Genomic DNA, 25,930 nt, shown 5'->3' on the forward strand with positions numbered 1-25,930 from the left:
AATAAAACCCTAAGATAGTAATAGCCAAAGTTATGTCATGATTTTGCTACTGTGTTTTAAAATTGAAACCATAAAATATTGCAGACATAAAAGGAAACAAAGAATCTAATATTGATTTCTTTAATTTTTATATGTATGTTTTGTGAAATTATCATCACAGTTAGTCTAGTTAACTTGTTATTCTATTTTTTATTGAGGTAAAATTCATATAACATAAAATCAGTCACTTAAAAGGTCATTTAACCATTCATAATTTTGTATAACCACAACTTCTACATAGTTCCAAAACATTTTATCACCCTAAAAAGAAAGCTTTTACCTATTAAGCAGTTGCTCCCCATACTCACCTTTTCCCAGCCCCTGGCAATCACTAATCTGTTTTCTGTCTCTATGGATTTACCTATTCTAAATATTTCATATAAGTGGAATTATACAGTATGTGGTCTTTTGTGTCTAGTTTCTTTCACTTGCCTTAATGTTTTTGAAGTTCATCCACAATGTGGTATATATCAGTACTTTTTTCATTTTTTATGGCTGAATAATGTTCTATTTTATGGATATACCACATTTTGTTTATCCACTCATCTGTTGATAGATATTTTGTATATTTTGAATAGTGCTGCTATAAACATATGTGTACATCTATTTGTTTGAGTACCAGTTTTAAATTCTTTTCAGTATATACTTAGGAGTGAGATTGCCAGATCATATGGCATTTCTATGTTTAACTTTTTAAGGAACAACCAAAATATTTTCTACACTGGCCGTACTATTTCACATTCTCATCAGCAATCTACAAGCGTTCCAGTTTCTCCACATCTTTGCCAAAACTTATTTTTTATTTTTCCATATTTTCCTTTTTCAAAAAATTTCCTAATGAGTTTGAGGTGGTACCTCATTGTGATTTTGATTTGCATCTCCCTAATGCCTAATGAGATTGAACATCTTTTCATGTGCTTATTAGTCATTTGAATGTCTTCTTTAGGGAAATGTCTACTCAAGTCCTTTGACTAATCTTCAATTGGGTCATTTGTCATTTTGTTGAGTTGTAAGAGTTCCTTATATATTCTGGATTCTAGACCCTTAGGTATATGACTTACGAATATTTTCCCCATTCTTCAGGTTGTTTTTTCACCTTTTAATAATGTCCTTTCATGCACAGTTTTTAATTTTGATGAAGTCCATTTCTCTGTTTTTTCTTTTGTTGCATATGCTTTTTTTTAAAGCAATGAACATTTATTTATTTATTTTATTATTTTTTTAACGTTTTTATTGGAGTATAATTGCTTTATAATGCTGTGTTAGTTTCTGCTTTATAACGAAGTGAATCAGTTATACATATACATATATCCCCATATCTCTTCCCTGTTATGTCTCCCTCCCTCCCACCCTCCTTATCCCACCCTTCTAGCTGGTCACAAAGCACTGAGCTGATCTCCCTGTGCTATCCGACTGCTTCCCACTAGCTATCTATTTTACATTTGGTAGTATATATATATATATATATATATATATATATATATATATATATATATATATATATATATATGTCCATATATACACTACCACTCTCTCACTTTGTCCCAACTTACCCTTCCCCCTCCCCGTGTCCTCAAGTCCATTCTCTAGCAGGTCTGCATCTTTATTCCCATCTTGCCCCTAGGTTCTTCATGACCTTTTTTTTTTTTTTTTTTTTAGATTCCATATATATGTGTTAGCATATGGTATTTGTTTTTCTCTTTCTGACTTACTTCACTCTCTATGTCAGACTCTAGGTCCATCCACCTCACTACAAATAACTCAATTTCATTTCTTTTTATGGCTGAGTAATATTCCATTTATATATGTGCCACATCTTCTTTATCCATTCATCTGTTGATGGACACTTAGGTTGCTTCCATGTCCTGGCTATTGTAAATAGAGCTGCAATGAACATTGTGGTACAAGACTATGCTTTCAGGGATCATTTCTATAGTTTGTTGCATATGCTTGTGATATCATGACTAATAATCCATTGCCAAATCCAAGGTCATGTAGATTTACCCTGAGTATTTTCTTGTAATTTTTATCATTTTAGCTCTTATATTTAGGTCATTGTTCCCTTTTCAGTTGATCTTTATATATGGTGTGAGGTAGGGATCCAATTTCATTTTTTTTTTTTATAATAGTGTTTATTTTTACTTGTTGACAGTTTTGCTTTATTTATTTATTTATTTTTGGCTGTGTTGGGTCTTCGTTTCTGTGCGAGGGCTTTCTCTAGTTGTGGAGAGCGGGGGCCACTCTTCATCGCGGCGCACAGGCCTCTCACTATTGCAGCTTCTCTTGTTGCAGAGCACAGGCTCCAGACACGCAGGCTCAACAATTTTGGCTCACGGGCCCAGTTGCTCCGCGGCATGTGGGATCCTCCCAGACCGGGGCACGAACCCGTGTCCCCTGCATCGGCAGGCAGACTCTCAACCACTGCGCCACCAGGGAAGCCCCCAATTTCATTTTTTTTGCATGCATATATCTAGTTGTCCAGCACCAGCTGTTGAAGAGAATATTTTTTCCCCCACTAAATGGTCTTGGCACCTCTGTTGAAAATCAATTGGCCATAACAGTATAGGTTTATTTCTGGACTCTCAATTCTATACGTCTGTCTGTATGCCAGTACCACACTGTTTTGATTACTATAGCTTTGTGTACTGATTTCTTTCTTTCAACTATCATTATCCACATTAATGGAAGCAGCAGTGGTAGAGAGTATTCAAAGTAATTACTGATCAAGAGATCAAATATCTTCACCTATGAATGAATTACCTTAAAATAACATGTTATTTAGGCTCCATTTCCTAACAAATGGTCATGAATGGGAAATGATGTACTGATTCAGTAATGGGAAACTGAGACTCTATCCAGAAACAAACATCAGGGGGATCTCTCCCACAGAGTCATCTTCACAATAGCATGACAGTGAGAACGAGGAACAGCAGTTGTATATATTATGATCTTAATCTTGTTTTAAAAAAGTATGTGTTGGGACTTCCCTGGCAGTTCAGTAGTTAAGACTCCACACTTCCAATGCAGGGGGCATGGGTTCAATCCCTGGTCAGGGAACTACATGCCACATGGTGCAGCCAAAATAAATAAAAATAAATTTAAAAATTTAAAAAGGTATGTGTCACAGACAAATGGACAAAAAACTAGAAAGACACATTTCAAAATATTGTTTGTTATCTTTGGATGCTAGGAGTATGGATTATTTTTATTTTCTTTTATATTTTTAAAATTTTATATAATGAGTGTGTAATTCTTCTCTAATCAGAAAGCAATTTATATCAAAGGAAAGAAGGAAATTCAGTCCTCTTCTTCACAGAGTAGGCTTGCATTCACATACCTAAAGAAAGTGCTGCTGAAGTAAGCTGAAAGTGAGCATCTACTGAGAACTTCTGCTCCAGGACATGGTCCTTTTAACTTATTGAAAAGCCAAGACACTGGGTGATACTTGGCCTAAAAGTATCTTGTTAGATGACTTCAAAGACTTCCTGGTAAAGCTCAGGAAAACTTCTGTGGAATTCCTCTTCCTCCCACTCCTTAGTCAGTGACTGGAAGAAAAAGTTGCTGATCAGAAGATCCAAAATGTTCTATGAGAGACTGTGGTGAGCTCAGTGAGTCCAGGAGGGTTTATAATAACTACCATTTAAGTAACACTTATTGTGTACCAGATACTCTTTTAGGCAATTTTCATATACTGGTCTGTATAATCCTCACAACCACCTATTGGGAGGTTTTTTTTTTACAAATGAGAAAAATGAGGCCCAGAGCAGTTAAGTAATGTGTTCAAGGTCATCTAGCTCATAAATAGTGGAGCCAGGATAAGAATCCAGGCAGTCTAGTTCCAATGTACTCATTAAACTACACTACCCCTTAAGAAGATCAGCTTGCATTACTGTGCTTAAAAGGACACAAAAGACCTTTCTTTTTTTTTGAATTTTATTTAATTTATTTTTTTATACAGCAGGTTATTATTAGTTATCCATTGTATACATATGTCAATCCCAATCTCCCAATTCATCACACCACCACCACCATCCCCCCGCCACTTTCCCCCCTTGGTGTCCATACGTTTGTTCTCTATATCTGTGTCTCAATTTCTGCCCTGCAAACTGGTTCATCTGTACCATTTTTCTAGGTTCCGCATATATATGTTAATATATGATATTTGTTTTTCTCTTTCTGACTTACTTCACTCTGTATTACAGTCTCTAGATCCGTCCACGTCTCTACAAATGACCCAATTTCATTCCTTTTTATGGCTGAGTAATATTCCATTGTGTATATGTACCACATCTTCTTTATCCATTTGTCTATCGATGGGCATTTAGGTTACTTCCATGACCTGGCTATTGTAAATAGTGCTGCAGTGAACACTGGGGTACATGTGTCTTTAAAAGGACACAAAAGACCTTTTGCCACTGGACTCTGAGGGAAACCTGCTGCCTTGTTCCTTCACTTTTGGATCCAGATGCTAATGCTACTGTGTTAGTCAGGGTTCCCCAGAGAAAGAGATCCAATAGGAGATGGATGGATGGATGGATGGATAGATAGATAGATAGAAACATACATACATACATACGTAGATACATAGTTATTATAAGGAATTGGCTCATACAACAATAGAGACTAAGAAGTCCCAAGATCTGCAGTTGGTAAGCTGGAGGCTCAGATGAGCGGAAGGTATTGTTCCAGTCTGAGTCCAAGTCTGAAGGTAGGAAAAGACCAGTGTTCTAGCTTGAAGACAGTCAGGCAAAGAGAGTGTATTTTCTCTTTCTCAGCCTTTTTGTTCTATTCAGGCCCTCAACAGATTGGATGAAACCCCCACACTGGGGAGGGCAATCTGCTTTACTTAGTCTACTGACTTAAATATTGATCTCATCCAGAAACACCCTCACAAACAAACCTAGAAAAATGTTTATCCAAAACACTGGGCACCCCATGGCCCATTCAAGTTGACACACTAAAATTAACATCACAGCTTCCTTGAAGACTTTGGACATTGACTTTTCTAAGACTCATGGTTGATGCTCTTTTTGCTGTTGCCTGCTTTGTCCTGGCTGATCATCTGAGCTTGCCTGGCCACATTTTTTTTCCAGATTAGCATCTTTGAGACCATTCATCCTATCTTGCACCACTAACTCTCTGAATCATACACAACTGAAAAGAAAGCCCTAAGACCTTATTGTTGCCTCACATTTTCAAGTTAAAACAGAAACTCTCTAGCCTTAAAGTTTTAATTCTAAATATTTAATTAAGGAACTTCAGTGTCTTAAATTATGAAATTGGTAGGGTAAAAATTCCATTTTTTAATATTTTATTGAAGTATAGTTAATTTACAACGTGTTAATTTCTGCTGTACAGCAAAGTGATTCAGTTATACATATATATTCTTTTTCATATTCTTTTCCATTATGGTTTATCACAAGATATTGAATATAATAGTTCCCTGTGCTATATAGTAGGACCTTGTTTATCCATCCTATATATACTAGTTTGCATCTGCTAATCCCAAACTCACGATCAAAAATTCAATTTTTAATGCATATGTATGAGTATTATTTAACTTGTGTAGCCTGATTTCATTATTTAAATTGTATAGCTTAATTTTTATTATTTAACTTGTGTACCTTTGTGAGAAATCATGTTTTTCAGCACTGTGAGCGTTCTCACAGAGTACATGTGATTATACCATGTTGTGAAAGGGCTTAGCTCATAACTGACTCCTCACACGTAAAGACATACTATAAAATGGCTGGAGGTGGGAACAGTAGAAAAAGAGACAGGCTATTGTAAGGAGCTTGGACTTCTATAGACCGAGGTAGCCCCAGGAGATAAGGAAATGGAGACTCGGGTCTCTTGATCAATTTTCTCCAGATTACAAATTGATCAGGCAAGAACACAGATGTGCAAACTCTTAATCCAGTACTCCTTCTGATTAACACTCTTCAACAATAACATCCAGTTCAAATGTTCCATTCCAGCTTCCAGAGTTCTTCAAACCTAGTCACTCCAGCCAGAAAGACATCCAACTTCTTCAATACTCAGTGGACCTCTCTGCTCTTTGTCTGACCATCTTACGTTTCCCTGCCTCTTTCTCTTTTCATCTAATCAAGCCTTAACTATTCCTCAGGTTCCAATGACTCCAGCCCTATTCTGCTACCTTCCTTCTCTTTCCCTTACAGGTCTATAAGTATTTTAGCCTATAACTTTCCTATAATCTGTGCATATCTTATTTCCCCCAAGGAGATGATCTTATACTCTTTTTTTTAACTTCTTACTGTGTTGGATAACTATTAGGGGGTGAATGAATTAAATTTAGGAGTAAGACAAAGTCTGGGAAAGAGTACAGAATTTGGCTGAAGACAAGATTGAAAATGATTCCAAGCTGAAAGTAAAGCACAAGCAAAGGCAAAGCAGTGGAAGCACTGGGCTTAAATGAAGTGGCAAGATCACCCTTGAGATGAATAAGAAAACTTAGTAGGTAAAGAGGGAAGGAAAACTAATGGAAGACCCATAAGGCAAAAGTTACGTATTTCATATTGTACTGCCATGGATTCTTGAATAAGTTTTCCATAAATATTCCCAGAGAAAAGTCCAGGGGAGATGAATTAACATTATAAATCTGGAGAACAGAGGAGGGGGAAAGAATGCTGGGCTTGGAGTCAGCAGAGCTGGGTTTGAGTCTGGCACTGCCTCTTTCTCACTTACAACAAAAGGTAACTCAACCTCTCTGATGCTTTATAGATGTTTTCTCATCTATCAAATGGGTATAATAATGCTTATGTTAGGAGTTTCTTGAGAAAACAAATAGAGTAATGTATATAAAAGTGATTAGTTAGCACAATATCTGGCATGTGCTTTGAGAACCAGTTTTCCTGTTACTGTTCTTCTGGGCACATTGTGAGCCCACAGAAAAATAAAGATTCAGGGCCTTGAAAGATCATTCTAGTCCATCCCTCACATTGTAAACATAAAGAAAAGGTATTTAGAGACGTTGTGTGATTTGAGAACAGGTTTCTTATCTGTTCCTCACTGTGCGTCCCCAGTGATGGACATAGTGTCAGACACAGAGTGGGTGCTCCGTACGTGCTGAATGAATGAAAGTGTTCCTGAGTCACACCGTCGATGACAGAGCCAAGGATAGATACCATTTCTCTCGTTGTGACTCACAACTCCAGGGATGGAAACAGTTGTTTTTCACAACATTTCTAAATTCCTCCCCTTTATCTCAGCCCTAGTCTATTACCCTAACACTAGCCTCTCCAATAATGGCTTCCCCAAAACAAGTGAAAACCTTTTTCTGTCTTGCTTTCTTGGAAACATGCTCATGACAAGATTTCCAGAACAAGGGGAAAAAAATGAGAGCAGTAATCAGCCACAGCTGAGCGGTTCCTTGCAATGCAGCCAAAAACTGGGTGCTATCAACCAGTAAGATTGTATACAGAAAAGTGGGGGCAGGGAGACTTCTGAGAAAAGCTTTTTAGTTTTGTCCTGGCATGAAACACTTAGTTCTCTGCACAGTTTATTTTAGAATATCCAAAGAGTTGCTTGGCTAATAATATTTCATGACTCAAGTATTCCTGCCAGAATCCTTTGGGGTAACCAACTATTAGTTGTCCTTTCTCTTCACTGAAAGAGTGGTGATATAAGCCTGAAATTAAAGATTCCTCTCTAGGAGGAAAAAGCAAACTATTTTACCACGTTAAAATAACGGGTTTCACCACATCTGATATCTGTGCATTTTCTGTATAGGATTCTTACAAAACTTGGGATCTAATCTCTTGTTGTTTCATTTTGAGGTGATTTGGGCTTCAGTTTGGGCACCAACTGGAGCCCTGCCACTCTGCTATCTTCTGTTTTAAGTTCCCATTGATTTAGGAACTTGGGAAGTTGGCCACACCAGCGGTGTTCCAGTCTCAAGTCCCAGCAGACTGCTACTGCTGCTAATGGGGGAGAAACCTTGGTGATCACAGGGAAATTCTCTCCATCTGCCTCGTGTGTCTCAACCCATCAGCACAACAGGACAGAGCTGTCTGTGTGGGAAATGAGCTATCAGTGAACCATACAAAATGAAGGCGAAAGTGCTGTGCATCAGGGTCTAGCTCAGATCCCTCCTAGCCACTCCAAAGTGGTAAAATGAAGGAAGAGACTTACATCAGTGAGGATGGCATCTTACCAAGCTCCCACTTCCCACTTCTTAACAACAGTGTCTTTGAATCAGTTAGCTCAACAGCACAGAAAAGAGGTATATATAGGGCCAGACCCTCTATGACAGCTAGAAATATCCATCTTAGGTAGACATGGCCCACATTGTGTTCCTGTACCATTTCCAGCTGTTTCTCTCATTCTAACCAGCACTGCAACCAGTGACTAATGTGTAATGTGATGACTTTAGTCATATCCATATATCCTTCATGACTTCTTGGTGACCTCAGAGAAGCCTGGCTTAGCAAGTAGAATGAATTGTTGGAGAGAAAGACAAAGATTTTTCCCAAAACATTATGGAATATTATGTTTTATTGCATTCAAATGTGCCACAAGCTTCAATAGCAGCACTTCCCAGGATCTGTGTTAACAGGGCTTGACAGGCTTTCAAATATTGTGTCCTCTGTGGTGACAGGAAGAGAGGTCTAATTATTATCCCTGCCAATCTCTCTCTTTGGATGATGCTGTACTTCCCAGTCTGTATATTCTTCATGGCCACCCCCTCCTCTATGTTCACTAATGCACTTCTCCCAGGTAGCCCTGAAAGAAGCTTCAGATAGAGCTGTCTCCTTCTCTTACATCTCAGAGCACCAACGACCAGAACCCTCACTTTGCATTTTGCATCTTCTGCCTTATATGCACATGTCTAATATCTAAACAGCATCTTATCCCTCATGTCCTTTACAGCACAGCACCGTGCTTAGCGCAAAGTATGATGCAACAACCGCTTGTTAGTAGACCAAGTAGTTGTCAAACAAGTTGTTTGTAGAATGTAGATTTGTAGTTCCAAAGTGTGTGGGGGGGTGGGGCATAGTCAATACGGTCATTTGTTAAAGATTGCCATATATATCTAAAAACACTGAACAGGGTTTCCCTGGTGGCGCAGTGGTTGAGAGTCCGCCTGCCGTTGCAGGGGACACGGGTTCGTGCCCCGGTCCGGGAAGATCCCACATGCCGCGGAGCGGCTGGGCCCTTGAGCCACGGCCGCTGAGCCTGCGCGTCCGGAGCCTGTGCTCCGCAACGGGAGAGGCCACAACAGTGAGAGGCCTGTGTACCGCAAAAAAAATAAAAATAAAAAAAAATAAAAGAACCCCAAAACACTGAACAGCCAAACATGAAAAAGAACTTTCATTTTCCAATGTGAGTAAGGAACTAGAACACAAGATTATTAAAGCCTGCAGATGCCAGGAAGGCAAACATGCGTGCCAACTCTGCATGTACTCACCGCACAATGACTCAGAGCTGCGATCTGCAGAAGCAGGCTGACCCTTCCTAAACTTTACCATTCTTGTCTAGAGTATACTATGTTGTTCTCTTCCTCACCCACTGGCCAAATTACTTATAGCTTCCCCTGTATTATAACAGAGCTTTATCTCCTTTTTTTTTTAAGATTTTTTTTTATGTGGACCATTTTTAAAGTCTTTATTGAATTTGTTACAATATTGCTTCTGTTTTTTATGTTTCGGTTTTTTTGGCTGTGAGGCATGTGGGATCTTAGCTACCCGACCAGGGATCAAATCCTCACCCCCTACACTGGAAGGGGAAGTATTAACCACTAGACCACCAGGGAAGTCCCTATCTCTTTTTTAACCAAGAGAATCACAACTAGAATACTTTATTTTTACAACACAATGATCCATAGAGCGACTTGGTTTGTCTAGATTTATTGAGCTAGATGGTGGCTTTACAGCTACAATCCTAACTACAGGCTTCAACCAGGTCCAGAGACCTAAGTAGAGTTTTATGATCAGTTCATGAAATTCTGTGTGTAAGTCATTTCCTATGATAGGGACAGAGGAGAAACTAAAATAAGTATGTTTTTTCAGAAAGCATTAAAATTTTTTTCAAACCTTTTCTCCAGAGGGGTAAGTATGATCTTAGTGCCCTGAGACTCATCATTTTGTCTTCTGATTCTTCAAGATCTAAAAATTGTTTCCAGATGTTTTATTTTTTACTACTTAATGTAATAAACATCCTTATACATTTTGGCTACAAAGAGATTGCCTTAATCTATGGATGCTAAACGATGGGTGTTTGTTATATTTCTTTATATTTTATTTTCAGTATGGCTAGTATAAAGTTATAGTCAAACTAATAATAACAACCATTTAAACTTCCATGAGTCCTGTCTACAAGAAACGTAAAAAGATGTTAATAACTTCTTCTATTTTTTTTTTTCCCAACACGGGTTGAAGTGCGATTCAAAAAGGACACAAAGCATTCCTTTAATAAAGGGAAACTCAGGCACAAGAACTGACCCAGAAAAGCAGACATTGCTCTGTGACTTTTCTGATTCGTGGCTGCTTTTCCACTAGAACCCCTCCTTATTGATGACACTTAAGACCACATAACATTTTTTTCAGATACGAAATGCAGCAATAATTTTTTACCATACACAGTATATAGCACTTTATAGTTTTACAGATGATAGTCTAGTGGTTAAGAGCCTGGTCTTCAGAATTAGGTGGATCAAGGTTCTAATCTTGACCCCGACATTTTCTATGTGACCTTAGGCAAGTTACTTCCTCTGTCTTAGCATCATTTTCAGTGGTGTGTGGAGCCAGCTTATACTAGCTTGCAAGAGCAGATTGTTAAAATGTTAGGAGCTATGGAAGCCAGTTGTTAAACACAGGTAGTTAAAAGATTAAATCATATAAACTTAAATAAACTATATTAACAAGTGTAGTGAATACCCAAACTCATGACCTTCTAATTATTTTACCACATGTTACCATTATCTATGCTCTTGAAGATATGTATGTTTATTATATCTGTATGGTGACCGTATTACATAAGGCACATTTCTTCCTATCTCTCTGTTCAGTGACCTCTTGTTGTTAGCTTGAAATAGGCCATGGTGAGAGTTTTTACACCATGGAAGTCAACAACCACTGTAACTCCGGGATTTGCATGTTCCTATCCAGTTGTTAGATGTTTACCAACTGACCAGTGTTCAGTTTCCACATCTCAAAAATGGGAATAGTGATACTGACCTCATGTAGTTATTTATAAATATTAAATGAGATAATACATGTAAAACACTTTCTTCAACACCTAGCTCATAGCCAATACCCAACAAATGGTAGCAGTTATTATTACCATCCATTAAAATATAGAATAAGGGAAAATGTAATCGAATAACTATTAACTGAATGATAATTTTGAATTTGGCTGTTACCAATTTATTTTGGTACAGAACCTGTTCGTTCACAACTGGTTTAGCTGGTCACATAACTCTTATTGTTCCGTTTACCTCCTGCTGATAAAGTACGGGATCTGTACCTCCACTCCCAGCTCCGCTCCAAGGACCAGACTTCCACTTTCAATTAGTTCTTGTCATTGACAACCAGGTATATCACAGGAACCTCAAATTCAGCTCTTCCAAACTAACATTCATTATTCTTTTCCCCCAGTCTTACTCCTTCTTTAGTTATCTTGGTTAGCCATCATACAGAAACACAAAATACTAAAGCTGAAAAATATCTCAGAGATCATCTAGCTAACCTAGCCATTCTACAGAAGAGAGAACTGAAGCAGAAAAAGCAAGTAAATGTCCAGCGTTGCACACGTGCTTAGTGGTATAGCAAGGACTAGATCCCGGGTCTCTTAACTTCAGTTTGGGGCTCCTTTCACCATCCCACTGCTTTCTGCTGTATGAGAGAGAGGGTGAGAGAGATTGCTCTGCTTATGCAGTCTCTGTTCCATTTGGCTAATACATTCATCCCTGGATGTGCCTCCGTGGCTTTCTCCCACCTCCACCCCAAACCCCAGGGGTGAATAAGTAAGACCTTCCATGATCTTTGCCTCTCTGAAAGGGGAGGTTGGAATTTATGTAGCCTAGAGAGAACTGAAATGTCCTTAGAATCTTCCAGTTTGCAGTTTACACAGTGTACCTTTAAGATTCATGGGTCCCAGAGAGATTTAATAGTACAGGAACTACTGATAAACCATTATTACTATATTGAGTGTTCCAATCATTTGAACATTTCTGGGATGCTGTCCCTTTTCATTGCTGTTGACTTGTGTAGTAACTGAAAAATAATTGATGAAAACATACTTTCACTTTAGTATTTTGTAGTTTCCTAGGCTCTTTTCTCCCTGTAAATCGAAAGAAATGTCAGACCCAACTCTTACCAAGAAAAGATCATCAGACCTTGCTGTAGCAAGTTGCCAGCTTCTCAGATACCTAACAAGCCTCCTGAGCGTCCACCTGAAGAACCTGGCTAGCCATACCCTGAAATTGGCTGCAGTTTCATTCATTCATTCATGAAACATTGATCAAAGTCCTACTATGTGCCAGGTATTTATTATGCACTGAGGATACAGATACAGGTAAATAAGGCACCATCCTGACCATCAAGGAGCTCACAGTGGGGCGGAGAGCAGACAAATAAGCAGACCATTAAATACATAGAGAATGCTTAGTGGAGGTGGAATGAAGGGATCTTAACCCAGCTTGGGTTAGGGGAAAGGAGGGGTCAGCGAGGGGTTCCTAGAGAAGGTTGTGACTGAGGAGAGCCTCACAGGGTATGTGAAAGTTAACCTGGTGAATGGAAGAAAGGGACAGTATGCCGGTGTTTAGTCAGAGGGCAAAAAGTGAACCTAGTGGAAGTACTTAGGCTGGAAATGAAGAGCACGGGAACGGAGAGGCAGAAACTGTTGTAAGCTCTCTTGCTCTCTGGTTTAACTGAAATCTTAAATCTGAACGTGTAAATCTGTACCTTGGCCCAAACTCCCCACTCTTCATCTGGCTCCTTTTCCCACTTCATGTTCAGAGTTACTGGTTTCTGGGCATTTGGGTTTCAACCAGAGATTGGCTTCAGCCTAGCCTTCCTTCCCAGCATAGCTGTGATTATTCCATGCCTAGCTTCCTACATAATGGTATAACCCACTGCTAAACACAATTGGAGATACATGCATCTGTAGGAAAAGTGGCTACCCAAAGGCAATATCAACATGAGAACCCTTGGAGTTACACACAAACAGAGCAGAGGGTAAAGGAAAAGCATAACCAGGAATCACTGCCCTCCTAATTGGCACTTTCTCATGTACGTGTAAGATAGACTTATCCTTTCCATTAAAACTCTTAATCCTACCCGTATTTTCTTCTTTGAGATTTTGAAAGAAACAAGACCATATGTTAGAGAGCTCTGATATGAACATGGAACTAATATGGATCTCTTTGGAGCATTTTAGCTGATGTATTTTTATCCACTTATTCATTCATTTGGGGATATGTGAGAAAGACTTAAAGGAAGTGAGAAAGCCATACAGGTAGCTGCAGAAAGAGTGTTCCCGGCAAGGAAAACAGCCAGTGCAAAAAACCCGAAGGCAAGAGCTTGTGTGTTGAAAGAACATCAAGGAAGCCAGTGTGGCTGGAGCAGAGTTGGCAAGAGGAAGAGTAGTAGGAAGTGATGTCAGAGAGACAATGAGGGAAGGAGGCAGATTATATGGGATCCTGAAGGTCCTTCCAAGGCTTTTGTTTTATTGAGTAAATAGGAAGACTTGCCAGGTATTTGAACTGAGGCAGAACATTGACTTGGGTTTTCAAAAGACCATTCTAGATGCTACTGTGTTGAGAGGAAACTTAGAGGTTGAAGTGAAAGCACAGAGACCAGTTAGGAAGCTATCACAATAATCCGGGCAAGAGATGATGGTGACCTGGACCTGGGTAGTAACTGTGAAAATGGTGAGGAGTGGTCAGATCCTGGAGAGATTCTGAAGTGATAGTCAACTGGACTTCCTGACAGAGTGCATGTGGAGTGTGAGAGAAAAAGTCAAGAATATTGTAATAGTTGGCTAGGTCTGCTGTAACTAAGTACCACAAACTGGTGGCTTAAACAACAGAATTTTGTTGTCTAACAGTTCTGGAGGCCAAAAGGTCCAAGATCACAGTGTTAGCAGGGTTGGTTCCTTCAATGTGAGGGAAGGATATGGTTCAGGCCTCTCTCATTGGTTTGTAGATGGCTATCTTCCTGTTTACATGGCGCTCTCCAGTATGCATGTGTCCGTGTCCAAATTTCCCCTTTGTATAAGGACATCAGTCACATTGGATTAGGGCCCACCCTAATGATCTCATCTTAACTGATTACATCTGTAATGACCTTATTTCCAAACAAGGTCACATTCTAAGATACCAGGGGTTAGGAATTCAACATATTAATTTGGAGCGGATACAATTCAGTCTGTAACAGATGACTCCAAGACTTTTGGCCTAAGCAGCTGTAAACATGGAGCTGTCATTAACTGAGATAGGAAAGGCCGAAGGTGGAGCAAGGAGTTACATTTTCGAGCAGGGATTTTTTATTTTTTTTTAAGATTTAAGAGTCTAGGGACTTCGTTCGTGGTCCAATGGTAAAGAATCCACCTTGCAATTCAGGGGACGCAGGTTTGATCCCTGGTCAGGGAAGTTAGATTCCCATGTGCCGCGGGGCAACTAAGCCCACGTGCCACAACTGCTGAGCTTGCGTGCCTCAACTAGAGCCCTCGTGCTGCAACTAAGACCCGATGCAGCCAAAAATAAATAAAATAAATGAATAAATTTTTTAAAAGATATGAGTCTAAAATTCGAGAGAGAACTCTGGGTTGAAGATATATATTATCTATCATATATATGTGTCTGTGTATGTATACATAATATGTGTATATGTATATATATGTACATGCATATATACATATATTACTTCTCTCTATATATAACATATATAAGTACTCCTATATACATATATACTCCTATAAACACATATACATGCACATGTATATATGCATATATAAACGTACTCCTATGTGCATACATTACATATATATGTATGTGTATATACGTATGTGAGCATATATTTGTGTGTGTGTGTTATGCATATACATATGTAATGATTTTATATATACATTATATATATTTTAATATATATACATATATGAGTGTTTGTTGTTGGGTTTTTTCGGCATAATTTTAGATTTATAGAAAATTTGCAAAGATAATACAGAGATTTCCCACATACCTCTTACCCAGCTTCTCCTGATGTTAACATCTAAAATAACCGTGGTACATTTGTCAAAACTAAAAAATTAACATTGTTACAGTGCTATTAACTAAACTACAAATTCTATTCCTGTTTCACCAGTTTTTCTATAATGTCTTTTTTCCTGTTCTAGGATCTAGTCCAGGATACCATACTACATTTAAAAATTTCTAATTGACATGTGTTGAATTTTTGACATCAGATGGTACAAAACTAGATACAGTCCAGGATTTATATATGATGTAAAGCAAGGATTAGCATTCTCTGAGGCCTGTATATTAAAGATTTCTATGATTATGAGGGCTGGTTGGCTGCACCATATTTCCTTCCCTTCCATTTTTAAGTCGCTGTCCATTGCCATACTCTGTAGCCCCAGTTAAAGAACAGGAAATAAAACCGTATATCCTACTTTTGAAACGCTAGTGACCTCTGGTCTGAAGACATGCATGGCACAGACCAGTGTCCTCTAAAGAAAGAGGGAAAGTCAAACTGACCACAAGCCAGAGCTGACAGATCACGTGAGAATGAGGGGTTTGCCTGGATATTCACTGCTCAGTCTTCTGCCCTCATTGGAACTGCAGATCTTGGCTTTGTAGAGCCCATGGCAACAGTTTTCAGCTAGGGTGCTTCTGTAATTCTCACTACCCACTTTCAATAGGGCACAGCCTTGTTGTCATAAAAGGACCCAAGACACCCACATGAACAGATTCGTTGGTATTGTAGAGTGTCTCTGGGGGAGCATCTCAGACAGGAAGTGGAAAGTCGGACCTTACATTCTGGTCAGGAACCTGTCCTCTGAGCCTTCTCCCAGTGATGGCTGTGTTCCTGATGCTGAGTGCTGCAGCAGAGGTTGCTGGAAGCAGGTGGCTAATTCTGTATGGGTTTCCGGGCTTGTCTGAAGGAGGGGTCCCTGAGGACAGGAGGCTGATGGTTCATCTCTCACCACGGTTTGTCTAGTCAGGGATTCAGTTCCCTGGCTTCAGCTCTGGTGATAGTATACTGAAATTCCACACCTTTGCCTTACTCTTTTCTGCTAACTCTGCTCATAGCAGTTCACACACCTCCTTTGACTGGCTAGGAAGGCAGAAAAGAAGGAAGCCACTGCCAAAAAAGGTCAACCTGAGCCCTACAGAGAACAGAAAATGAGTATAGATAAAGGAAAATTGTTCTGCTGCTGGAAGGCAGTTGAGAATGAGGACATTATTACTGGACTATCTCTATTGTACCTACATGCTGTTAATACCTTTTTCACACTGTTGTTGATGGTAATTGTTGGTCTTCCATCTCTATTTTGCTGTGATAACTCTTTATTGGAGTTCTTTTTCTTGATTTAATGTAAGAACGCCTTTGGGTTTCCACTCCAACTTTTTTTTTTTCTTTTGTACGCAGAGGAGTTTCTTCCTATTTCTTCTTTATTAGAACCTGTCTTCCCAAAGTCTCCTGCTTACTGATCCAGTGGTCTTCCCTTTCTCTGTAGATGTCTTGTGGCAAGAAGGAAAGGCCTCCGGAGCGGTGTACAGTAGTGAGAAGGAGCTCACTGACCTCCTTGTGAAGGCGAGCGAGTGCCCAGTACTTGAAGGGAGTGTGTGGCCCTGCCACTTTAGATTACCGCATTTTTTCCTCCTTATTTTTGTAATTAAAAAAAATTACTTAATGAAAGTTTATTGTTAAAATAAAACTAAAGAGGTTTAGAAAGTGTCTCTTTACCCAGACATAGGTGAATATGCGTAATATTGTCAAAGACATCTTCAATCTGTAAAAAAGTAAAATGTTACTTATGTTTCCAGGCTTCATAGACGCCCTGTGTAGAAGGCAGATTTAGATATCTTGTCTTAATGACAAGATATGTTTTGTTGGATCAGAAGAGACAAAGGATGGAAACTGGGTCATAATTTCCTGTACTACCTGAGTCTCAAATCACATGATCTGAGAATGAGCAGTGATCTCAATTATAATTCAAATAATTCTCATTTTTTGTTGACTTTAAAATTGCCTTTAGCTTTTTCCATTTCTAATCAAATTTATTTTTTAAACCCCACTTTGTCATATAAAATTGGCATTGGACTGCTGGTCTCTAAGGTCTTTGTGTTTGATCATTGTAACTATGAAACTGCCCATACCTTACTAAATATTGTAGGTTTTGCTCAGCTGTATCTTGACATGATACCCGACCTTACTTCTGTGCTTAAGAATCTTTCAGTGGCTTCCCATTATCTACAGGACAAAACTCAAGCTGCTTATGCAGCAGGAAATACAAGTCCCTTCGTGAGCCAGCTCCCACGTATTTTTTTTCAACCATTCCTGTTATTTTCCCACATGCACACTAACTACTGCCTTTCTCTTTACAGAGTACACCTTGCTCCTATGTTGTTTTCTTTTCCCTCCTGTTCTTAATGATGAATTCCTATTCATGTCTCAAGGTTCCACTCAACAAATAACCTCCAGACCACTCAGGATGTTTGTTATTCCCTCTTTAAGGCTCCTTACCCTCATGTACAGATGTACATCTGGTATCGCACTTAAAATAGTTGTTCCAGACACTCTACTAAGTGGTTCACATGCATTATCTTATTTACTTATGGCTAGAACCCCATCAGGTAGGTACTATGATTATCCCCTTTAGCATATGTGGAAACTGAGCCTTAGAGAGGTTATTTGACCTAAGAATACACAGCTAGAAGTGATAGGTAAAGCTAAGATTTCAAACTGGGTCTGTTTGGTGTTTTAGTCTGTGCTTTTAACCACATTTATACTTCCTCTCTTACCACATTGTAAAATAATTTTTATGCCTGTCTGTCTCCTCCACTATATTTTGATCTTCTTTAGATTAGGGAACATATCTTACCATTTTTCCAGTTTCTATTGTTGTGTCTCATACCTAGAAACTTTTGTTTGTTGCGTGATTCTTTTTTTTTTTGCGGTACGCAGGCCTCTCCCGCCGCGGAGCACAGGCCCCGGACTCGCAGGCCCAGTGGCCATGGCTCACGGGCCCAGCCGCTCCGCGGCATGCGGGATCCTCCCGGACCGGGGCACGAACCCGCGTCCCCTGCATCGGCAGGCGGACTCTCAACCACTGCGCCACCAGGAAAGCCCACGTGATTCTTTTTTTTTATATGAGTGTTTGTTGTTGTAGGTGATATTTAAAGCCATGATCTAGGTAACATCACCAAGTGCGTGATGAGAAGAAAAGGAGACCAAGAACTGAACCTTGGGGCTCTCTATGATTAAGAGATTAAGGGGTTCGAGAGAAGAGGTGACTGAGGCACCTTTAGAAACATTGTCAGAAATAAGAGAAAGAGCCAGAGCTATAGCACAATATCGTTTATGAGGATTAAAACCCACACACAGAACCACAATATAAGAATGCAAGGGGCCTCCCTGGTGGCGCAAGTGGTTGAGAGTCCGCCTGCCGATGCAGGGGATACGGGTTCGTGCCCCGGTCTGGGAGGATCCCATATGCCGCGGAGCGGCTGGGCCCGTGAGCCATGGCCGCTGAGCCTGCGCGTCCGGAGCCTGTGCTCCGCAACGGGAGGGGCCACAACAGTGAGAGGCCCGCATACCGCAAAAAAAAAAAAAAAAAAAAAAGAATGCAAGAATACATTGATATATATATTAATATATTCCTTTTTGTTGCTAGAGAAAGACTTTTATGTTTTTCTCATTTTTTGAATTGAAGTATGGTTGAATTACAATATTGTGTTAGTTTCAGATGTACAGCGTAGTGACTCAGTTTTTTTGCAGATTATATTCCATTATAGGTTATTATAAGATATTGGGTATAATTCCCTGTGCTATACAGTAAATCCTTGTTGCTTATCTATTTTATGTATAGTAGTTTGTATCTGTTAATCCCATACTCCTAATTTGTCCCTCCCCCTCCCGTTCCCCTTTTGTAACCATAAATTAGTTTTCTATGTCTGTGACTCTGTTTCTCTTTTGTATATACATTTGTTCGTATTATTTTTTAGATTCATATCATATGTCATATCATATAGACTTGTTTTTCACTGTCTGACTTATTTCACTAAGCATAATATTCTCTAGGTCCATCCACATTGCTGCAAATGACAATATTTCCTTTTTTATGGCTGAGTAATATTCCATTGTGTATGTGTGTGTATATATATGTGTGTGTGTGATATATATGTGTGTAAATATATATATACACACACACAACAGATGATTGGCTTAAGAAAATGTGATATATATATGTGTATATATGTGTATATATATATATATATATATGTATATCTCATCTGTTGATGGGCACTTGGGTTGCTTCTGTGTCTTGACTATTAAATAGTGCCGCTATGATCATTGGGGTACAAGTATCTTTTCAAATGAAAGTTTTAAGAATATATTCATATATGGAACCACATAAAACAAATTAGAGGGTTTGCTTGTGTAGGGAAAGGGGACATGAGTGGGAAATGTAGATAAAAGGGAATAAATAAAACAAGAGATCAGCCTTGCATGGACTGATGATGAAAGTGTGCCATGAATTGAGGAGTGTGATTAAATCTGTTACTGGTACCTGAGTTCCAAAATAAGGAAAATAAAATAAATCTAGTATGAAATAAAACAGAAATCCCTGGTTATGTTTCTTCCCTTGAGTACTTTTCCTCTCCTGAAAAATACTGCAGAGAACACACAATATTTTTAAACCTCTCTTCTTATTTTCTTTTATTGAAAGTAGTCACCAGTGATGGATTCTAAATGTTTGATTAAAATAGTTGAAAAGAGGGAAGTTTAATGAAACCAGCTTGCTATGGAAGTGTATATAAGGTGACTTAAATACTTACTGCTCATTTCTGAGAAGGGAAGAGTACTCATCAGCATAGAAGCCCACTCTAGGTTTGAATGTTGTTCTCCTACCTCTCCTGTACTGCACTTTAATAATAGTGTTGCTATGAAAATAAATTATGTGGGTAAATATAGGGAGTAAGTCTGTGGAGCCACAGCATTAGCTTTCCTGCAGAAATCACATCCACATGAGTTTTCTAAATCATAATCATTAGGATTGACACAGCCAGTTTAGGAAACTAATGATGATATCAACAAAAGCCAAACATACACGTACTTCACACCCAGCCCATTTGATTCCTATGTGTATACTCAACAGAAATACATTCTGTGTTCACCAAAGGACATGTATATAGCACTTTGTGCACTTTTCTGTATATTATACTTACCCTCAAAAAAGTCATTAGGGAATGCCTTTGCTCAGTATGTCCCAGCTGTCAGTGCCAGCAAAACAGGAAGCAGATTTAATTCGGTTTCTTGGGTGTTAAGGATTGCTTTGTGGTCAGTCACAGGCATGCTCAAAGCAACAAATTCAGGTACATGGTAGAGAATACAAGCATGTGAAGAGCTATGAGAAACCTTCACAAACTTCCTCTCTTGGGCCTTAGTTTTTTCCTTGAGAAAGGCTTTCCATCAAAGTATTGAGTACCCCAACTAAAAGCTAAATAAGAATCACATCCTCAACAGTTGCACCAGTCAGCTTCCTTGAGTCACAATGACCCAACATAAACTAGCGTAGGTAAAAAGGGAATTAGTGGTATCTCTAACTGAAAGTCCAGCCAAGCAAACATATACCATCTCTCCTTCTCCAACACAGCATCTCTCCCTCTTGAAGGTCAGCCTCTTTGTGATGATTTTATTCTTTCCCATTGCAGACAAATTTCCTCCATGTTCCTGAGCAAGAGAACCACAAACCAGCCTAGACGTACACATTCCAGGCCCTGGAACCTCAGAAAAAACTGAATTTATTTTTCCCAATGTTGAGCACCTAAAAGAGTTCTGAATAGTTCTGCTAAGGTCATGCTCTTCCTGGAAAAATCATAGCCACTGCACATGGAATTTAGGAATGTCTAGGCCTGGGCCAAATGATAGCGGCCATTGGAAAAATACTAATAGTAATCTAATAATAATAGCTAATGGTGGCTAAGCATTTGCTATATGAAGCCATCATTCTAAGACTCTTTTATGTATCAAATAATTTCATTCACACAACACACTTAGGAAGTTACTAGTATTTTCCCCATTTCATAGATAAGGAAAGTGAGGTATACAGAAAGCTTAAGTAACCTGCCCCTGTCCCATACCTAGTAAATAGCAAACTCAAGATTAAAATGCAGGTGCCCCAGAACCAATGCTTCCAATTACTGTAGTGTGTTGCTTTCAAGGTGCCACGACTGACAGCTCCCCAGAACCACAAGGGAAGGGAGAGGAGTGGTCCCTTGAAGCAGAGTATGAGATGCAAAGGAAAACTACCAACATCTCATACAGTGGTTCATTAGTTTCACTCACTTAACTAAACATTAATCCAAAGATTCAACAAATATCTGACAAATGTCTACCATGAGTTAGGTCACACATCATTCCTTAGAGCATAGAAAAAGATGGATCCATTCACTGTCGCCAAATGTCTCCCAGATTATAGATGACAAAGGAGCACAGGAAAGAGTACCTTCTTTACGTGACAAAACCATTTTGTCTCCAGAGTCTTTCCAAATTGTATTTAAACATGGTTTTTAAAAAATTATTTTATGGCATAAGGTTAGATTTTATAACTTTGAGTAAGTAGCAAATATAAAAGCAAACAAATTAAATTTGTTCAACAGATTCAGCCAGAATCATTTTGTTAAATGAATGTAGATTTTTTTTTTCTTCTGAAACTACTATAATGAAAATGTTGCACTCAGGCTCTGAAGAAATTTTTTTAGAGAAATATACTAATAGGTTTTCTTTTTTTATCACCAACTGTGTCAGGCACTTAACTTACATTATCTCCAATATTCCCCAGTTTGAAAGAGATTTTTTTTTTTTTTTTTTTTTTTTGCGGTACGCGGGCCTCTCACTGCTGCGACCTCTCCCGCCGCGGAGCGCAGGGCTCAGCGGCCATGGCTCACGGGCCCAGCCGCTCCGCGGCACGTGGGATCCTCCCGGACCGGGGCACGAACCCGCGCCCCCTGCATCGGCAGGCGGACTCTCAACCACTGCGCCACCAGGGAAGCCCTGAAAGAGATTTTTTAATTAATTTGAAAAATATTTTAACATTGGCGCCCTGTTGGGATAAGAATGCTGTCATTCAACAGATATTTATTAAATGCCTGTGTATGGTTTAACTTTGCCTGGTAATCAAAGAAATACAAATTGAAAATATAAAATATCATATTCAATGTCAAATTGGCAAAATTTTTTTATATATAATATATTTATGAAGAGAACAAACTATTTTACATTTATTGTAAGTGTAAACTGACAATCTTTGTAGGGTATGGATGGCCTTAAAAATAACTATATCCTCTGACCATTTCACTTCTAAAAATTTGTACCAAAAAATTGCATAGACATATGCAAAGATATGGCTACAGTAATTTTCCTCACAGGTTATTTATGATAGCAAAAAAAATGGTAGGCCAAAAAAAAAGAATTGTAGGCCAATAATGAATAGTTAAATACATATTGGTATTTTGATACAATGAAATACTATATAGCTATTAAAAGTAAGTTACAGGGGGCTTCCCTGGTGGCGCAGTGGTTGAGAGTCCGCCTGCCGATGCAGGGGACACGGGTTCGTGCCCCAGTCTGGGAAGATCCCACATGCCGCAGAGCGGCTGGGCCCGTGAGCCATGGCTGCTGGGCCTGCGCATCCAGAGCCTGTGCTCTGCAACGGGAGAGGCCACAACAGTGAGAGGCCTGCGTACCGCAAAAAAAAAGTAAGTTACAGGAAAAATATTTAATGGAATAAAGAGATATTCACTTTATAAAACATTAAATGAAAGATATGTGTACTATATAATCCATTTCAGTTTTTTAAAAGTCTAGACAGGCATAGAATAAAGACCCTGAATTCTAGTAGTGTTTATTATTTCTGGTGATGAATTTTCAGGTAATTAAAATTTTTTTCTCTTGTTTTTTTTTTAAATTAATTAATTAATTTATTTATTTATTTTTGGCTGTGTTGGGACTTTGTTGCATACGGGCTTTCTCTAGTTGGGGCGAGCAGGGGCCACTCTTCATTGTGGTGCGCAGGCTTCTCATTGCAGTGGCTTCTCTTGTTGCAGAGCAGGGGCTCTAGGCACGCAGGCTTCAGTAGTTGTAGCACGTGGGCTCAGTAGTTGTGGCTCGTGGGGTCTAGAGCGCAGGCTCAGTAGTTGTGGCGCACGGGCTTAGTTGCTCCGCAGCATCTGGGATCTTCCCGGACAAGGGCTTGAACCCGTGTCCCCTGCAATGGCAGGAGGATTCTTAACCACTGAACCACCAGGGAAGTCCCTTTTTCTCCTTTTTTTCTTGTATTTTTCTGCATTTAGCATGTAATAAGAAAAAAAGCAGGTTTTTTAAAAGTGAAAAAAGAAAACTCAAAGTGGCAAGTATATGAGTAGAAATTTGCAGAGGATAGTGAGAGCTCACTGGAGCAGCCCTCTCCCAGTTCAGGCCACGTGTGAGCAGAGGCTTTTTCAAGGAGGAGAAACTGGGCATAGGCATCACCTCAACCCCATCAAAGAGGATGCCATACAGGGGAACGTGCAAGTACTGGTACTCATTAGGAAATCGGTCATATTACTTAGGGCACCCTACAGTGTTTATCCAATCCCATAAGAATGCAGAATATTTCTAAAACATATGTAATTGGTTTTCACTTTTCTTTGTAGTTCTCCATCATCCACTTATTTATTTTTTCTAACAAATATGGTTCAAATTTTTTCACAATACTGTATACATCTTTCCTTCTTCGGGCAGCTGTGACTGCATGAACATTTAGCCCTTAACATAATTCATTTATGTTCATCCAGAGCTTCCAAAAGACAGAGATGCTATGTGACTCGTCATTGTGCCCAGTATGCAGCAGGCACTCAATAAACACCAGTGTAAAGCATTTAGTTGTAAGCTTCTATTCTCAACTTTTTGTTTTATTAGGGCCTTTTTCCTTGATCAGATACACTAACACATGACTTCATAGTGCAAAATTCCAAACATAAAAAGAAAATACATTTTACTTTCCAAGGGAAGAACCTGAAAAACCTGTGAATAGTCAGCTTTCCTTCTTTGAAACCATTTTATACTGTCGTATCAATGCAAGTAGGTCTGGAAGGGTGAAACTGTCCTCACACCCAGAGCTAGGGAGGTAGATGGAGCCTCCTCAAAAGACTTAATAAGTCCCTCAGAAGCAGTAACATCCAAGATTCACTGATTCTCTGAAGTTACAGCAGCAGCCATTATTAAGATATCTGTGGTTCATAATGAGCCCGTTTCTTACAAAGTTTCAAATGGTACAGTTTCCAGTGCCTGACACCTAGGGCTAAATCTCTCAAGTAATTAAATTATTAAATGAACAAATGCAAATGGAAGACGGATGAACAAAAAAAAAAAAACCCTAACATTATTTTGCATAATGATGTGAAATACTCATGTCACTGTGGTTTGAGACTTACAAATTAAGGGTCAGTTAGGAAAAGAAATCTATTCTTTAGAAATTCAGACCAAACTCAAATACCTACTGAGGCAGGCAGGCAATGCAGTGAATTGGTAGCAGTCCCAGAGTCAGTGCATGTGTGGACGTTACTGAGTGGAGGAGAGGGCGGCATACTGAGGAGGGGACTCCATCTCAAGGGGGTGAGGCTGACTCAGCTCCAGCCTGTTGTTGCCATGTGGGAAAGCAGGCCCAGTTTTGCTAGTTCTTCTGGTTTTTTAAGAGAAGCTTGAAGTCTAGATTTTTATTTGAAAACTCCAAAATTCCAACTGTTGGCTCAAAATTTAAAGACAGGCTGTGTGTATATGTTTTGCATATATATCTAGCCAGAGGGTCATCAATTTAAAACCTCTGATTTTGACCTTAGTGTGTCTGAAAATATTGAACCTTAGGACATGTGTATGTGTGTTTGTGTGTCTGTGCATGTGTTGTGTGTTTTTGCTACAATAGTTACCTGGTGGAAACTGAGAAGAACAAGGAGGTAAGTCACACTGTACAGAGGGTTCTGAAGCACTGAGGCAAGCTAGGCATGACTGTATGTAAAATAGATAACTAGTAAGGACCTACCGTATAGTACAGGGAGCTCTACTCAGTACTCTGCAATGGCCTATATGAGAAAAGGATCTAAAAAGGAGCAGATATATGCACATGTATAACTGATTCACTTTGCTGGACAGCAGAGACTAACACAACATTGTAAATCAACTAAACTCCAATAAAAATTAATTTTTAAAAAAGTACTGGAGCATGTATCTTTAGGGGAGAGATTGATCAGTTAGATGTGTCAAGCACATTATTTCTGAATTTGAAGGTATTCTTCCTTTGTGATTAGGCCGTCTGTGTTTGCTAATTGACATCCATGTGGAAGTCAGGCTCCCATCCTCCCACAGAGATGGGGAGATACTGATGCTCTCTCTCTTGATGATTACATATTAAAGGCCGGCTCCCAGGTCTTTGAGGAAGACATTCCTGGGTTGTAAAACTGGCAAGAAGCTTTTTAAGGGCTTTACATCTCCACAGGAGCAGAGAAAGAATGTGCAACCACAAGTTTTCTAAAGTAAACGCTCTAAGAAAAGGGAGGTCAGGGGTCCAGAGTCAAGAAGAAGCCTGTCTGAAGTTTTGTCCATCTGGAGGGAACATTAAGCCCATCTTGGCCACAGAGTGATGGTAGATGTTGATGCTCAGCAAGCTA

At 39.2% G+C, this 25,930-nt stretch overlaps 1 protein-coding gene across 1 annotated transcript in view; it reads right to left on the bottom strand.

The window, feature by feature from the left end:
- FBXL13 (F-box and leucine rich repeat protein 13) overlaps positions 1 to 25,930 on the bottom strand; it is a 191,738-nt gene that overhangs the window by 59,950 nt on the left and 105,858 nt on the right.

Source organism: Mesoplodon densirostris, chromosome 9 (assembly GCF_025265405.1).
Source record: "Mesoplodon densirostris isolate mMesDen1 chromosome 9, mMesDen1 primary haplotype, whole genome shotgun sequence".
In the NCBI taxonomy this organism is placed as follows: domain Eukaryota; kingdom Metazoa; phylum Chordata; class Mammalia; order Artiodactyla; family Ziphiidae; genus Mesoplodon; species Mesoplodon densirostris.